The sequence below is a fragment of the Narcine bancroftii genome, unplaced genomic scaffold, assembly GCF_036971445.1.
Source record: "Narcine bancroftii isolate sNarBan1 unplaced genomic scaffold, sNarBan1.hap1 Scaffold_111, whole genome shotgun sequence".
In the NCBI taxonomy this organism is placed as follows: Eukaryota; Metazoa; Chordata; class Chondrichthyes; order Torpediniformes; family Narcinidae; genus Narcine; species Narcine bancroftii.
In genome coordinates this window covers 545,900-563,518 of record NW_027211844.1, presented here as the reverse complement: position 1 = coordinate 563,518, position 17,619 = coordinate 545,900, and the positions used below count along the sequence as shown (strand labels likewise).

General features: G+C 42.2%; 1 long non-coding RNA gene across 2 annotated transcripts in view; it reads right to left on the bottom strand.

Annotated features, from left to right (window-relative positions):
• Positions 1–2,424: 2,424 nt before the first annotated feature.
• LOC138750279 (uncharacterized) overlaps positions 2,425–17,619 on the bottom strand; it is a 38,455-nt gene continuing 23,260 nt past the window's right edge. For both annotated transcript variants that reach the window (XR_011349225.1, XR_011349226.1), the window contains exon 3: positions 2,425–5,657. This is a non-coding gene — a long non-coding RNA (uncharacterized lncRNA). The remainder of the gene's footprint in view (positions 5,658–17,619) is intronic.

The following is a 17,619-nucleotide window of genomic DNA, read 5'->3' as shown; positions in this document are numbered from 1 at the left end:
GAAACAAATAAAGAAATGGAAACAAACTGTGCAATAAAGAGAAGTGGGAAAAATCAATAAAGTGGCAAAGTAAAGTCCTTAAATGAAGCCCTGATTGAGTTTGTTGTTGAAGAGTCTGATGGTGGAGGGGGAGCGGCTGTTCCTGAACCTAGTGGTGTGAGTCTTGTGGCCCCTACACCCTATCCAGCGAGAACAGAACATGTGCTGTGTGGTGTGGATCCTTGATGATAGCTGCTGTAATATTGTTGATGATGTGTAATATTACATTTCTGTTTGATGACATGACATAAATCGTATCTAATCTGATCCGAAAGCAAGTATTTACCACTCAGCTTTGGGGAGTGTGGGGCTGAACTGCCTTCTTGAACTGCAGCCATCTTTCTGGTGAAGCTGCTTTTAGGCAGGAGGGTGGGGGAGGGGGGTCTTCCAGGATTAAAATCCAGGGATGATGAAGGACCAGCAATATATTTCCAAGTAGGAATGGTGCAGGACTTGGAAGCTGTGGGAAAACTAACAGCCTGGTGCTACAAGTGTGTGGGATACATGGCATGAGGAACGTTTGCTGGCTCTTGGCCTGGACTCATTAGAATTTAGGAGAATATGTGAGGGGGAAGGTCCTCATTGAAATATTTTGAATGTTGACAGGCATAGTCAGAGTGGATGTAGAACAGTTGTTTCCTATGGTGGAAGAGTTGAAGAGAAGGAACAACTTCAGGATTGAAGGAATTCCACTTAGAGCAGAAATGTGGAGGAATTTCTGTAGCCAGAGGGTGGTGAATCTGTGGAATTTGTTGTCACAGGCAGTTATGGAGCCAGGTCATCGGCAGAGATTCTTGATTAGTCAGAGCATCAAGGGGGGAAGGCCAGGTAGTGGGGCTGAATAGACTATTTCTCCTCCATAGTCTTGCATTCACCTGGAGAGGAGCGATGTTTTCTTATTTTAATTATCTAAACCTTGGTGAGACACCAGGATTGCTTTGATCTCCTTACCATCACATTTTAAAATTGGAGCCAGTTTGAGGTGTGTGGTTTGCTGCAGGTGTTCATCCCACTTTTCTTTGTTCTTTTGGCTGATTATATTCCCTATTTCTTGCCAATCCAGCTGAAAGTTGTTAACCATGAGGACCGAGCAATTCTGGCCTCTCGGTGATATAGAGGGGCAACTGATTCGATTGATCCTTGTACTTAACGTGTACATTGCACTTGGCAAGAACTTGTATTTCCTCCCCCATAACTGTTTTTAAGATGGAGCATCTGTGTGTGGTAGCTGGCCCTCCTTCATTGTTCTGGGCCTGAGGGAAACTGCTCCTCCTGTATTGAGTTCCATCCATATCAGTTTGCTGTTCATGTGGACGTGGATGTAAAAATTTGGCTCTTTGTGGCCCACGGATGGGGATTACTTGGATAACATGTTCACTTTGGTTTGGTTCCACTTCTGATTCATTGGTATCCGGATTTCAGTGTCTGACTTTTCCCGTCTCTTGGTCAAAATGTACTTTTCAGGAGGCTGGCTGGTAATCTTTCCTCAGTTTAATCAATGGCCATCTTGCTTTGATGTGCCCCTTCACATTGCATTTGTGGCATTTGGCTTTTTGAAGTAGCAAATATTGGGACTTTGATTCGTCTTCCCACAGCAAAAACATTTTTGACGGGCAGGTTCCTGGCGGGAAGAATCTTGGCGCCAAGATTTATTGATAGCCAAGTCTCTCGGACAGACATCTGCATTGCTTCCCACTGTCTCGGCGGCAGTAGCAATGTCTAACGCCAGTTCAGGTGTCAGATTTTGTGCTGCAATTTGTTTTCCTCGGGTCGTTTGTTCAGCTAAACCCATTATGAATCGATCTCTTGACGTCTTTGATCTGCCCAACTGCATTGTATCTAGACAGTTTACATGAAATTGGGGACAGACTCTCTGTGTTGTTTACATCAGTAAAATTTATGACTTTCTGTCATCGCTGGAGGTGGGGTGTTAAGGTGCTGAGCGATCACTTGACAGATTTCAGCAGATGTTTTCGTTGAAGGCATGTGTGAGCTAGTCAGCGATCTTAAGAGCTCAGGTGCCTCCTCCCATTAGGGTTAAAAACAATGCCCGTTTTTATTGGATGTAGGATTTTCAGTCATATCTTGTACAATACAATGATGGTCAAAACCTTCTACAGATGCTTCCCACGTGTCTTCATCTTCATTGGATTAGTCTAAGGGAGCTGCAGGAACTGCTGCCGTCATCTCACTGTCTTCTGGAGTTAGAAATGATAAATGTGTCATGGTTGAGTGAGTTCTTGAATCCTCGTCGCCTGTTATGTTCGAGCCCCCCATTGTAAATAATGACAGTCACATCGTCAATGCCAACTAACTCAATGCTTTATTCATTACATACTACAGAAATGACTACCAAATATTCAGTATAAATCATTTCATACACGTCATGGTGTCATATCCAACAGAGAGGTGAGCATTGATGATGTCTGTGGGAAAGGAGAAAGGGAAAGGGGAGAGAGACAGATCTCGGGGAAGGTGATGGGAGAAGAATTGAAGTGGGGAGCTTAACGACAGGCAGAGAAGTCAATATTAATGTTGTTCAGTTTCAGCAAAATTTGTGACACATATTCTTGTCAATCTCTGATTCCAAGCATGAGATTCAGCTCCCTTCCCAGCACAGGACATGTTGGACCAGGCCTTGATCCTGCTGACACAGTGATGGAGATAAGTGGGGGTGTAGGAGCAGATTTGTTCAAAAGTGGCATGTATTTTTGAACTGTAAGACCACGACATCATCAAGACATTCTACAAGTGGGTGAAGAGCAAGAGGATAAGACGTGAAAGAATAGGACCTATCAAGTGTAACAATGGGAAAGTGAGGAAATAGCAGAGGGGTTGATGAAGACTTGACGATGGAACAGGATCTTGGTGATTGAAGTGATGACCTGCAGCAAACTGAAAAGCTTGAGCCTGGAGATAAAAGAGAGAGGATGTGGTGGAGCTTTTGGAAAGCATCAAGTTGGAGAAGTGGCTGGGACCAGATGAGATGGATCCCAGGCGACTGGAGGAGGTGAGGGAGGAGATCGCTGAACCTCTGGCAACGATCTTCGAATCATCGATGGGACGGGAGAGGTTCCGGAGGATGTTGATTCTTTATTCAGGAAAGTGAGTCGAGGTAGCCCAGGAAATGATCGAGCAGTGGTTGGTCAATTGATGGAGAAGATGATGAGGGGCAGGATTTATGAACATTTGGAGAGGTCGACTATGATGAAGAAGAGTCAAGGTGACTTTGTCCAGGGCAGGTTGAGCCTTACGAGCCTGATTGAATTTCTTTGAGGCTGGGACTGAACCCATTGATGAAGGAAGAGCAGGAGATGTTGGGTATATGAATTTCTGCAAGGCATTTGATAAGGTTCCCTATGCAAGTGTTATTGAGAAGGTATGGAGGCAAAGCAACCAAAGGGGCATTACATTGTGGATGCAGAATGAGCTTGACCACAGATGGGAGAGAGTGGTTGTGGACGGGTCCTATTCTGCATGGAGGTAGGTGCCCAGTGGTGTTCCTCAGGGATCTGTTCTGGGAACCATTGTGATTTGGATCAATGACCTGGATGAGGAAGTGAAGGGATGGGTTAGTCAGTTTGCAGATGACACAGTGATTGGGGGTGTTGTGGATAGTGTGGAGGCCTGTCAGAGGTTACAGCAGGACATTGTTTGGAAGCAAAACCCCGGCTGAGTAGTGGCAGTTGGAATTCAATCCAAAGAAATGCGAACTGGTTCATTTTGGTAGGTCAGATATGATGGCAGAATTTAGTTTTAATGGTAAGACTCTTGGCAGTGTGGAGGATCAGAGGGATCTTGTGGTTTGAGTCTATAGGGGTTTCCAAAAAGCTGTTCAGGTTGATTCTGTGATTAACAAGGCATACTGTCTATTGGACCATTAATCGTAGAATTGCATTTAGGAGACGAGAGGGTTAAGAGATGATTGACTGGAATGATACCAGGATTGAAAGGGTTAGCATTTGAGGAATCGTTTTAAGCTTTTCGGCTGTTCTTGATAGAGTACAGAGGATGAGGGGAAATTTATCAAGGCAGTTCAAATGCTGGAAGGCCGAGCCAGAGTAGATGTGGCAAGGATGTTTCCCATGACAGTGGATTGTAGGATAAGAGGGCATAATGTCAGGATAAAAGGGTGTCAATTTAAAACAGAGATGCAAAATATTTCTTTAGTCCGGGGCTCACGAGTCTGTGAAGCTTGTTGCTAAAGACGATTGTGGAAGTGAGGTCATTGGGAGTAATTAAGGCAGAGATTGAGATGTATAGGATTAGTCAGGGAATCATGGTTTATAGGAAGAAAGCCAGGGAATGTGTTAAATACGAGACCAGCAGCAATAGAAATTCACAAAGAAAACAATATCTTCCAAACAATCGTTTTTTTTATTTATAGTTTATCATTTGTTCCTTAACTCTAAACATAAATGTAACTTAACCCCACAATGCGCAAATGAATGTGTGCGTGCGTGCGTGCGTGCGTGCGTGCGTGCGTGCGTGCGTGTGAGGAGGGGGTGCCCATTATAGTTTAAGCTAAATTCTGAAGAGATGATTTTGTTCCATTTTTTTTTCTCTCACTCTTCTCTGAACTTTTTAGTGAAGAAGTCTAACATATGCTTTCTGATTCAGAATCAGAATTTATTGTCAAGAACAAGTAATGAATTTCAGTGATTTGGAGTAGCAGAATAGTGCAAACATTCATGTTATAACCATCTTTTAACATTGCTTTAAAAAATGAAGTTAACAGTGGAAAAAAACAAGGCAGTGTCTTTGGCTCATTGATTATTCAAGAATTTGGTGGCATCGGAGAAGAAGCTGTCCTCGTGGCATGCGCTGCTTGTCCTTAGGCTCAAGTACCTTTCTCCTAAGGGTAGCAGAGTGAAGACATTATGGTCTGGGTGGTGGGGGTCTTTGCTGAAACAGGATTCTTTTTTAATATAACGCCTCACATAGATGTTGTCGATGAAGTGAATTCTGCCGCCGATGATGTGGCAGGGTGAACTTCCTGAGAGTTGGCACCTCTATACCAGGCAGTGATGAAACCAGCCAGAATGCTCTCCAAAGTTCACCTGTGGAGGTTAACTGGTGTCTTGGATGAAATACCAAAGCACCTAATACACCTCAGAAAGTATAGCCACTGGCGAGCCTTCTTTCTGAATAGATTCTTGATCATCTCCACTGCTGAATCCTCCATGAAGATCGAATCGTGGTCTACAGACTTCACCCTGATATCCATAATTATCTCCTCTGTTTTGGTGTAATTGAGGGAAAGGATGTCGTTGTTACACAGTAGCCGAGCTGATCTATGTCCCTCCTGTACACTTTGTCATTCCATTTGTTATTTGGCCGAGATTTGTCCTGTCATCGGGAAACACGCAGAAAGCAATGGAAATGTGCCTCGCCACATGGTCATGTGTTAACAATAATGAGAGCGATGTGGGCAAAGCACAAATTCTTAGAGTGGGCCTGTGCTGAGAAACTGTGGGGAGGAGACGTAGTTTCCGATTCATACTGGCTGTTGTCTTTGGTTGAGAGAGTTAAGTATCCAATTGCAGAGTGAGGTACAGGGGGGTGAGAGATTTTACTTCTTGACCAGCTCTGAGTTGATAGCAGTTTTGAAGGACAAGCTGTAGTCAATGAAGAGCACACTTTAGTTCTCAGGGTCAATCTGATATTTACAATAGACAATAGGAGCTGGAGTGGGCCCTTCGGCCCGTCGAGCCAGCACCACCATTTTACAAATCCTGGCTGATCACTACCATCAATACCCCTTTCCAGCCTTATCCCCATAACCCTTAACTCCTTTGCCCTATGATTTCCCTTTTTGGATCAAAAGAGACGACCTAAATGAATTGAATTATGAATTAACCACATGTCGTCTCTTTTGCCTCCCTTGTTGCTCGACGTTCAATATTAATGAATTGGAAAGATGCTGTTGCCCCTAAAAACACTCAATTACTCCGTGATATGGTGGCAGGCCTAACTTTGAATTAATCAGATGTTCTTCCACAGATTCACATTTAAACATTCTATGTCCATGGGCACCTTTAATTCAACATTTTGGTAACAATTAATCACTTGGGCCTTGCTTTATATGTTTGTTTTCTTTAATGGTAATGAAATTTTATGTACTCACAAAAGAACTTCAGAAGGGAAGGTGAAGGAATTTGGAGTATCGTATACTCTTTAAATCATGTTCTATTAGACATATGTTATAATTGTTTAAATGTTTATCACTTTATTTCTGTTTGTTATGATATAATGGTTAGAAATGATCAATTATTTTTATAATTTGTATTTTATCTGAATCTTCCTTTTTATGTATTACCATTGATTAATGGCTTCTGTTTGTTTCCTGTTTCTTAAAGGCCACTGAAAATATTTTAAAAGAGAGCCTCATGCCTTTGAAGCAATGGGCCTCCTGCCGGGTACCGGATATGAAAGGGGCCACCAGCCGGATGTGGAATGGGCCTCCTGCCAGATGCCGGATGTGGCTTAGTCCTCCTGCCGGATGTGGAATGGGCCTCCATCCGGATGCCGGATGTGAAATGGGCCTCCTGCCGGATGTGGAATGGGACTCCTGCCGGATGCTGGATGTGGAATAGTCCTCCTGCCGGATGTGGAAAGAGCCTCAATCCGGATGCCGGATGTGCAGTGTGCCTCCTGCTGGGAAGGTAATTGTTTATATATTTTTTGGTCTCATGCACCTATTTCCACTTTTTGTGAAGATACCTTTCATATCTTGTCAGGTTCAGAATCAGGATTTATTGTCAAGAACATGTCCTAATATTTGGTGATTTGGGGCAGCAGGATGGAGCAAACATTCATCTTATAACCATCGTTCAGAACTAGACTTAAAAATAAAGTTAACAGTGCACAAAAAAGCAAGGCTGTGTCTTTGGCTCATTGATTTTACAGGATCTGGTGGCATCAGGGAAGAAACTGACATTGTGGCATTGACCTCTATTCCTCAGGCTCCAGTACCTTACCCAATGATAGTAGAGTGAGGAAGTTATGGTCTGGATGGTGGAGGTTTTCCATGATAGAGACTTTTATTTTAAGACAGCATGTCATGTATAGATTCTGACTGGAGTGAATTCTAGTGCCTGTGATGTTACAGGGAGAGCTAAAATCCCTCTCGAAATTATGATTTTCCTGAGATATGGCACCTCCAAGCCAGGCAGTGATGCAACCTACCAGAATGATCTGCATAGTACACCTGTGGAGGTTAAGGTGTGTCTTCATTGCGATAATGAATCTCCTCAGGCACATCACACAATAGAGCCAATGGTGAGGCTTTTTTGTGAAAGCATCACCATGGACGCTCCATGACAGATCTTCAGAGTTTTAATGCTTAGGAATTTGACGTTCGTGAACATCTGCACTCCTGAGACCTCCATGAAGACTGGGTCGTGTTCTTTTGACTTCCTGCAGAATCCAAAATCTTGTCCTTTGTTTTCTTGACATTGAGTGAAAAGTTTGATTTGTTAGCATTCAACCAGCTGATCTATGTCCTTCCTTCCTCGCTTCATCATTGCCATTTATTGTTTGCTGACAATTGTGGTGTCATCCGCCAACATGTCGATAGCAATGGAATTATGGCTCACCACACACAGTCATGGGTTTACAGAGAGTAGAGCAGGGGCTAAGCACACATCCTTGGACTGCACCTGTTTTGATGATCAGTGGGGAAGAGACCTTGTTTCCAATTCGTCCTGACTGTGGTCTTCCAATGAGAATGTCAAAGATCCAATTGCAGAGTGAGGTACAGAGGGATAGAGTTAGTTGCTTTTTGACCAGCACTGAGGGAACAATGGTATTGAAGGATGTCCTGAAGTGGATAACTAATCTAATATTGCTCCTTTTGGATCAACAGAGACAACCTAAATGAATTGAACTATGAATTAACCACATGTCATCTCTTTTGCCTCCCTTGTTGATCGACGTTCAATATTGATGAGTTGGAAAGATGCTGTTGCCCCTAAAAGCACCCAATTCCTCTGTGATATGGTGGCAGGCCTAACTTTGAATTAATCAGATGTTCTTCCACAGATTCACATTTAAACATTCTGTGTCCATGGGCACCTTTAATTCAACATTTTTGTAACATTTAATCACTGGGACCTTGCTTTATATGTTTGTTTTCTTTAATGGTAATGAAATTTTATGTACTCACAAAAGAACTTCAGAAGGGAAGGTGAAGGAATTTGGAGTATCGTATACTCTTTAAATCATGTTCTATTAGACATATGTTATAATTGTTTAAATGTTTATCACTTTATTTCTGTTTGTTATGATATAATGGTTAGACATGATCAATTATTTTTATAATTTGTATTTTATCTGAATCTTCCTTTTTATGTATTACCATTGATTAATGGCTTCTGTTTGTTTCCTGTTTCTTAAAGGCCACTGAAAATATTTTAAAAGAGAGCCTCATGCCTTTGAAGCAATGGGCCTCCTGCCGGGTACCGGATATGAAAGGGGCCACCAGCCGGATGTGGAATGGGCCTCCTGCCAGATGCCGGATGTGGTATAGTCCTCCTGCCGGATGTGGAATGGGCCTCCATCCGGATGCCAGATGTGAAATGGGCCTCCTGCCGGATGTGGAATGGGACTCCTGCCGGATGCTGGATGTGGAATAGTCCTCCTGCCGGATGTGGAAAGAGCCTCAATCCGGATGCCGGATGTGCAGTGTGCCTCCTGCTGGGAAGGTAATTGTTTATATATTTTTTGGTCTCATGCACCTATTTCCACTTTTTGTGAAGATACCTTTCATATCTTGTCAGGTTCAGAATCAGGATTTATTGTCAAGAACATGTCCTAATATTTGGTGATTTGGGGCAGCAGGATGGAGCAAACATTCATCTTATAACCATCGTTCAGAACTAGACTTAAAAATAAAGTTAACAGTGCACAAAAAAGCAAGGCTGTGTCTTTGGCTCATTGATTTTACAGGATCTGGTGGCATCAGGGAAGAAACTGACATTGTGGCATTGACCTCTATTCCTCAGGCTCCAGTACCTTACCCAATGATAGTAGAGTGAGGAAGTTATGGTCTGGATGGTGGAGGTTTTCCATGATAGAGACTTTTATTTTAAGACAGCATGTCATGTATAGATTCTGACTGGAGTGAATTCTAGTGCCTGTGATGTTACAGGGAGAGCTAAAAACCCTCTCGAAATTATGATTTTCCTGAGATATGGCACCTCCAAGCCAGGCAGTGATGCAACCTACCAGAATGATCTGCATAGTACACCTGTGGAGGTTAAGGTGTGTCTTCATTGCGATAATGAATCTCCTCAGGCACATCACACAATAGAGCCAATGGTGAGGCTTTTTTGTGAAAGCATCACCATGGACGCTCCATGACAGATCTTCAGAGTTTTAATGCTTAGGAATTTGACGTTCGTGAACATCTGCACTCCTGAGACCTCCATGAAGACTGGGTCGTGTTCTTTTGACTTCCTGCAGAATCCAAAATCTTGTCCTTTGTTTTCTTGACATTGAGTGAAAAGTTTGATTTGTTAGCATTCAACCAGCTGATCTATGTCCTTCCTTCCTCGCTTCATCATTGCCATTTATTGTTTGCTGACAATTGTGGTGTCATCCGCCAACATGTCGATAGCAATGGAATTATGGCTCACCACACACAGTCATGGGTTTACAGAGAGTAGAGCAGGGGCTAAGCACACATCCTTGGACTGCACCTGTTTTGATGATCAGTGGGGAAGAGACCTTGTTTCCAATTCGTCCTGACTGTGGTCTTCCAATGAGAATGTCAAAGATCCAATTGCAGAGTGAGGTACAGAGGGATAGAGTTAGTTGCTTTTTGACCAGCACTGAGGGAACAATGGTATTGAAGGATGTCCTGAAGTGGATAACTAATCTAATATTGCTCCTTTTGGATCAACAGAGACAACCTAAATGAATTGAACTATGAATTAACCACATGTCATCTCTTTTGCCTCCCTTGTTGATCGACGTTCAATATTGATGAGTTGGAAAGATGCTGTTGCCCCTAAAAGCACCCAATTCCTCTGTGATATGGTGGCAGGCCTAACTTTGAATTAATCAGATGTTCTTCCACAGATTCACATTTAAACATTCTGTGTCCATGGGCACCTTTAATTCAACATTTTTGTAACATTTAATCACTGGGACCTTGCTTTATATGTTTGTTTTCTTTAATGGTAGTGAAATTTTATGTCCTCACAAAAGAACTTCAGAAGCGAAGGTGAAGGAATTTGGAGTATCGTATACTCTTTAAATCATGTTCTATTAGACATATGTTATAATTGTTTAAATGTTTATCACTTTATTTCTGTTTGTTATGATATAATGGTTAGACATGATCAATTATTTTTATAATTTGTATTTTATCTGAATCTTCCTTTTTATGTATTACCATTGATTAATGGCTTCTGTTTGTTTCCTGTTTCTTAAAGGCCACTGAAAATATTTTAAAAGAGAGCCTCATGCCTTTGAAGCAATGGGCCTCCTGCCGGGTACCGGATATGAAAGGGGCCACCAGCCGGATGTGGAATGGGCCTCCTGCCAGATGCCGGATGTGGTATAGTCCTCCTGCCGGATGTGGAATGGGCCTCCATCCGGATGCCGGATGTGAAATGGGCCTCCTGCCGGATGTGGAATGGGACTCCTGCCGGATGCTGGATGTGGAATAGTCCTCCTGCCGGATGTGGAAAGAGCCTCAATCTGGATGCCGGATGTGCAGTGTGCCTCCTGCTGGGAAGGTAATTGTTTACATATTTTTTGGTCTCATGCACCTATTTCCACTTTTTGTGAAGATACCTTTCATATCTTGTCAGGTTCAGAATCAGGATTTATTGTCAAGAACATGTACTAATATTTGGTGATTTGGGGCAGCAGGATGGAGCAAACATTCATCTTATAACCATCGTTCAGAACTACTCTTAAAAATAAAGTTAACAGTGCACAAAAAAGCAAGGCTGTGTCTTTGGCTCATTGATTATACAGGATCTGGTGGCATCAGGGAAGAAACTGACATTGTGGCATTGACCTCTATTCCTCAGGCTCCAGTACCTTATCCAATGATAGTAGAGTGAGGAAGTTATGGTCTGGGTGGTGGAGATTTTCCATGATAGAGACTTTTATTTTAAGACAGCATGTCATGTATAGATTCTGACTGGAGTGAATTCTAGTGCCTGTGATGTTACAGGGAGAGCTAAAAACCCTCTCGAAATTATGATTTTCCTGAGATATGGCACCTCCAGACCAGGCAGTGATGCAACCTACCAGAATGATCTGCATAGTACACCTGTGGAGGTTAAGGAGTGTCTTCATTGCGATAATGAATCTCCTCAGGCACATCACACAGTATAGCCAATGGTGAGGTTTTTTTGTGAAAGCATCATGATGGAGGTTCCATCACAGATCCTCAGAGTTTTAATGCTTAGGAATTTGACATTCGCGAACATCTGCACTCCTGAGACCTCCATGAAGACTGGGTCGTGTTCTTTTGACTTCCTGCAGAATCCAAAATCTTATCCATTGTTTTGTTGACATTGAGTGAAAAGTTTGATTTGTTAGCATTCAATCAGCTGGTCTATGTCCTTCCTTCTTCGCTTCATCATTGCCATTTATTGTTTGCTGACAATTGTAGTGTCATCCGCCAACATGTTGTTAGCAATGGAATTATGGCTCACCATACACAGTCATGGGTTTACAGAGAGTAGAGCAGGGGGCTAAGCACACATCCTTGGACTGCACCTGTGTTGATGATCAGTGGGGAAGAGACCTTGTTTCCAATTCGTCCTGACTGTAGTCTTCCAATGAGAATGTCAAAGATCCAATTGCAGAGTGAGGTACAGAGGGATAGAGTTAGTTGCTTTTTGACCAGCACTGAGGAAACAATGGTATTGAAGGATGTCCTGAAGTGGATAACTAATCTAATATTGCTCCTTTTGGATCAACAGAGACAACCTAAATGAATTGAACTATGAATTAACCACATGTCATCTCTTTTGCCTCCCTTGTTGATCGACGTTCAATATTGATGAGTTGGAAAGATGCTGTTGCCCCTAAAAACACTCAATTACGCTGTAATATGGTGGCAGGCCTTACTTTGAATTAATCAGATGTTCTTCCACAGATTCACATTTAAACATTCTGTGTCCATGGGCACCTTTAATTCAACATTTTTGTAACATTTAATCACTGGGACCTTGCTTTATATGTTTGTTTTCTTTAATGGTAGTGAAATTTTATGTCCTCACAAAAGAACTTCAGAAGGGAAGGTGAAGGAATTTGGAGTATCGTATACTCTTTAAATCATGTTCTATTAGACATATGTTATAATTGTTTAAATGTTTATCATTTTATTTCTGTTTGTTATGATATAATGGTTAGAAATGATCAATTATTTTTATAATTTGTATTTTATCTGAATCTTCCTTTTTATGTATTACCATTGATTAATGGCTTCTGTTTGTTTCCTGTTTCTTAAAGGCCACTGAAAATATTTTAAAAGAGAGCCTCATGCCTTTGAAGCAATGGGCCTCCTGCCGGGTACCGGATATGAAAGGGGCCACCAGCCGGATGTGGAATGGGCCTCCTGCCAGATGCCGGATGTGGTATAGTCCTCCTGCCGGATGTGGAATGGGCCTCCATCCGGATGCCGGATGTGAAATGGGCCTCCTGCCGGATGTGGAATGGGACTCCTGCCGGATGCTGGATGTGGAATAGTCCTCCTGCCGGATGTGGAAAGAGCCTCAATCCGGATGCCGGATGTGCAGTGTGCCTCCTGCTGGGAAGGTAATTATTTACATATTTTTTGGTCTCATGCACCTATTTCCACTTTTTGTGAAGATACCTTTCATATCTTGTCAGGTTCAGAATCAGGATTTATTGTCAAGAACATGTCCTAATATTTGGTGATTTGAAGCAGAAGGATGGAGAAAACATTCATCTTATAACCATCGTTCAGAACTAGACTTAAAAATAAAGTTAACAGTGCACAAAAAAGCAAGGCTGTGTCTTTGGCTCATTGATTATACAGGATTTGGTGGCATCAGGGAAGAAACTGACATTGTGGCATTGACCTCTATTCCTCAGGCTCCAGTACCTTATCCAATGATAGTAGAGTGAGGAAGTTATGGTCTGGATGGTGGAGGTTTTCCATGATAGAGACTTTTATTTTAAGACAGCATGTCATGTATAGATTCTGACTGGAGTGAATTCTAGTGCCTGTGATGTTACAGGGAGAGCTAAAAACCCTCTCGAAATTATGATTTTCCTGAGATATGGCACCTCCAAGCCAGGCAGTGATGCAACCTACCAGAATGATCTGCATAGTACACCTGTGGAGGTTAAGGTGTGTCTTCATTGCGATAATGAATCTCCTCAGGCACATCACACAATAGAGCCAATGGTGAGGCTTTTTTGTGAAAGCATCACCATGGACGCTCCATGACAGATCTTCAGAGTTTTAATGCTTAGGAATTTGACGTTCGTGAACATCTGCACTCCTGAGACCTCCATGAAGACTGGGTCGTGTTCTTTTGACTTCCTGCAGAATCCAAAATCTTGTCCTTTGTTTTCTTGACATTGAGTGAAAAGTTTGATTTGTTAGCATTCAACCAGCTGATCTATGTCCTTCCTTCCTCGCTTCATCATTGCCATTTATTGTTTGCTGACAATTGTGGTGTCATCCGCCAACATGTCGATAGCAATGGAATTATGGCTCACCACACACAGTCATGGGTTTACAGAGAGTAGAGCAGGGGCTAAGCACACATCCTTGGACTGCACCTGTTTTGATGATCAGTGGGGAAGAGACCTTGTTTCCAATTCGTCCTGACTGTGGTCTTCCAATGAGAATGTCAAAGATCCAATTGCAGAGTGAGGTACAGAGGGATAGAGTTAGTTGCTTTTTGACCAGCACTGAGGGAACAATGGTATTGAAGGATGTCCTGAAGTGGATAACTAATCTAATATTGCTCCTTTTGGATCAACAGAGACAACCTAAATGAATTGAACTATGAATTAACCACATGTCATCTCTTTTGCCTCCCTTGTTGATCGACGTTCAATATTGATGAGTTGGAAAGATGCTGTTGCCCCTAAAAGCACCCAATTCCTCTGTGATATGGTGGCAGGCCTAACTTTGAATTAATCAGATGTTCTTCCACAGATTCACATTTAAACATTCTGTGTCCATGGGCACCTTTAATTCAACATTTTTGTAACATTTAATCACTGGGACCTTGCTTTATATGTTTGTTTTCTTTAATGGTAGTGAAATTTTATGTCCTCACAAAAGAACTTCAGAAGCGAAGGTGAAGGAATTTGGAGTATCGTATACTCTTTAAATCATGTTCTATTAGACATATGTTATAATTGTTTAAATGTTTATCACTTTATTTCTGTTTGTTATGATATAATGGTTAGACATGATCAATTATTTTTATAATTTGTATTTTATCTGAATCTTCCTTTTTATGTATTACCATTGATTAATGGCTTCTGTTTGTTTCCTGTTTCTTAAAGGCCACTGAAAATATTTTAAAAGAGAGCCTCATGCCTTTGAAGCAATGGGCCTCCTGCCGGGTACCGGATATGAAAGGGGCCACCAGCCGGATGTGGAATGGGCCTCCTGCCAGATGCCGGATGTGGTATAGTCCTCCTGCCGGATGTGGAATGGGCCTCCATCCGGATGCCGGATGTGAAATGGGCCTCCTGCCGGATGTGGAATGGGACTCCTGCCGGATGCTGGATGTGGAATAGTCCTCCTGCCGGATGTGGAAAGAGCCTCAATCTGGATGCCGGATGTGCAGTGTGCCTCCTGCTGGGAAGGTAATTGTTTACATATTTTTTGGTCTCATGCACCTATTTCCACTTTTTGTGAAGATACCTTTCATATCTTGTCAGGTTCAGAATCAGGATTTATTGTCAAGAACATGTACTAATATTTGGTGATTTGGGGCAGCAGGATGGAGCAAACATTCATCTTATAACCATCGTTCAGAACTACTCTTAAAAATAAAGTTAACAGTGCACAAAAAAGCAAGGCTGTGTCTTTGGCTCATTGATTATACAGGATCTGGTGGCATCAGGGAAGAAACTGACATTGTGGCATTGACCTCTATTCCTCAGGCTCCAGTACCTTATCCAATGATAGTAGAGTGAGGAAGTTATGGTCTGGGTGGTGGAGATTTTCCATGATAGAGACTTTTATTTTAAGACAGCATGTCATGTATAGATTCTGACTGGAGTGAATTCTAGTGCCTGTGATGTTACAGGGAGAGATAAAAACCCTCTCGAAATTATGATTTTCCTGAGATATGGCACCTCCAGACCAGGCAGTGATGCAACCTACCAGAATGATCTGCATAGTACACCTGTGGAGGTTAAGGAGTGTCTTCATTGCGATAATGAATCTCCTCAGGCACATCACACAGTATAGCCAATGGTGAGGTTTTTTTGTGAAAGCATCATGATGGAGGTTCCATCACAGATCCTCAGAGTTTTAATGCTTAGGAATTTGACATTCGCGAACATCTGCACTCCTGAGACCTCCATGAAGACTGGGTCGTGTTCTTTTGACTTCCTGCAGAATCCAAAATCTTGTCCTTTGTTTTCTTGACATTGAGTGAAAAGTTTGATTTGTTAGCATTCAACCAGCTGATCTATGTCCTTCCTTCCTCGCTTCATCATTGCCATTTATTGTTTGCTGACAATTGTGGTGTCATCCGCCAACATGTCGATAGCAATGGAATTATGGCTCACCACACACAGTCATGGGTTTACAGAGAGTAGAGCAGGGGCTAAGCACACATCCTTGGACTGCACCTGTTTTGATGATCAGTGGGGAAGAGACCTTGTTTCCAATTCGTCCTGACTGTGGTCTTCCAATGAGAATGTCAAAGATCCAATTGCAGAGTGAGGTACAGAGGGATAGAGTTAGTTGCTTTTTGACCAGCACTGAGGGAACAATGGTATTGAAGGATGTCCTGAAGTGGATAACTAATCTAATATTGCTCCTTTTGGATCAACAGAGACAACCTAAATGAATTGAACTATGAATTAACCACATGTCATCTCTTTTGCCTCCCTTGTTGATCGACGTTCAATATTGATGAGTTGGAAAGATGCTGTTGCCCCTAAAAGCACCCAATTCCTCTGTGATATGGTGGCAGGCCTAACTTTGAATTAATCAGATGTTCTTCCACAGATTCACATTTAAACATTCTGTGTCCATGGGCACCTTTAATTCAACATTTTTGTAACATTTAATCACTGGGACCTTGCTTTATATGTTTGTTTTCTTTAATGGTAATGAAATTTTATGTACTCACAAAAGAACTTCAGAAGGGAAGGTGAAGGAATTTGGAGTATCGTATACTCTTTAAATCATGTTCTATTAGACATATGTTATAATTGTTTAAATGTTTATCACTTTATTTCTGTTTGTTATGATATAATGGTTAGACATGATCAATTATTTTTATAATTTGTATTTTATCTGAATCTTCCTTTTTATGTATTACCATTGATTAATGGCTTCTGTTTGTTTCCTGTTTCTTAAAGGCCACTGAAAATATTTTAAAAGAGAGCCTCATGCCTTTGAAGCAATGGGCCTCCTGCCGGGTACCGGATATGAAAGGGGCCACCAGCCGGATGTGGAATGGGCCTCCTGCCAGATGCCGGATGTGGTATAGTCCTCCTGCCGGATGTGGAATGGGCCTCCATCCGGATGCCAGATGTGAAATGGGCCTCCTGCCGGATGTGGAATGGGACTCCTGCCGGATGCTGGATGTGGAATAGTCCTCCTGCCGGATGTGGAAAGAGCCTCAATCCGGATGCCGGATGTGCAGTGTGCCTCCTGCTGGGAAGGTAATTGTTTATATATTTTTTGGTCTCATGCACCTATTTCCACTTTTTGTGAAGATACCTTTCATATCTTGTCAGGTTCAGAATCAGGATTTATTGTCAAGAACATGTCCTAATATTTGGTGATTTGGGGCAGCAGGATGGAGCAAACATTCATCTTATAACCATCGTTCAGAACTAGACTTAAAAATAAAGTTAACAGTGCACAAAAAAGCAAGGCTGTGTCTTTGGCTCATTGATTTTACAGGATCTGGTGGCATCAGGGAAGAAACTGACATTGTGGCATTGACCTCTATTCCTCAGGCTCCAGTACCTTACCCAATGATAGTAGAGTGAGGAAGTTATGGTCTGGATGGTGGAGGTTTTCCATGATAGAGACTTTTATTTTAAGACAGCATGTCATGTATAGATTCTGACTGGAGTGAATTCTAGTGCCTGTGATGTTACAGGGAGAGCTAAAAACCCTCTCGAAATTATGATTTTCCTGAGATATGGCACCTCCAAGCCAGGCAGTGATGCAACCTACCAGAATGATCTGCATAGTACACCTGTGGAGGTTAAGGTGTGTCTTCATTGCGATAATGAATCTCCTCAGGCACATCACACAATAGAGCCAATGGTGAGGCTTTTTTGTGAAAGCATCACCATGGACGCTCCATGACAGATCTTCAGAGTTTTAATGCTTAGGAATTTGACGTTCGTGAACATCTGCACTCC